Genomic DNA, 236 nt, shown 5'->3' on the forward strand with positions numbered 1-236 from the left:
TGTGTGTGTGTGTGTGTGTGTGTGTGTGTGTGTGTGTGTGTGTGTGTGTGTGTGTGTGTGTGTGTGTGATCTACTGCAATTTTTTTCAGAAATGTCCCACATTACAATCTCTGCATTATGCATATTCATAATGCAAACCACACTGATGTAGTGATTTAATGTGTTTGATTTAATGTGTTTGATTTAATGTGTTTGGTTTATATTTGTAGAGCAAATAATATCGCCTCACATGGTAC

Source organism: Austrofundulus limnaeus, unplaced genomic scaffold (genome assembly GCF_001266775.1).
Source record: "Austrofundulus limnaeus strain Quisiro unplaced genomic scaffold, Austrofundulus_limnaeus-1.0 Scaffold70, whole genome shotgun sequence".
Lineage (NCBI taxonomy): Eukaryota > Metazoa > Chordata > Actinopteri > Cyprinodontiformes > Rivulidae > Austrofundulus > Austrofundulus limnaeus.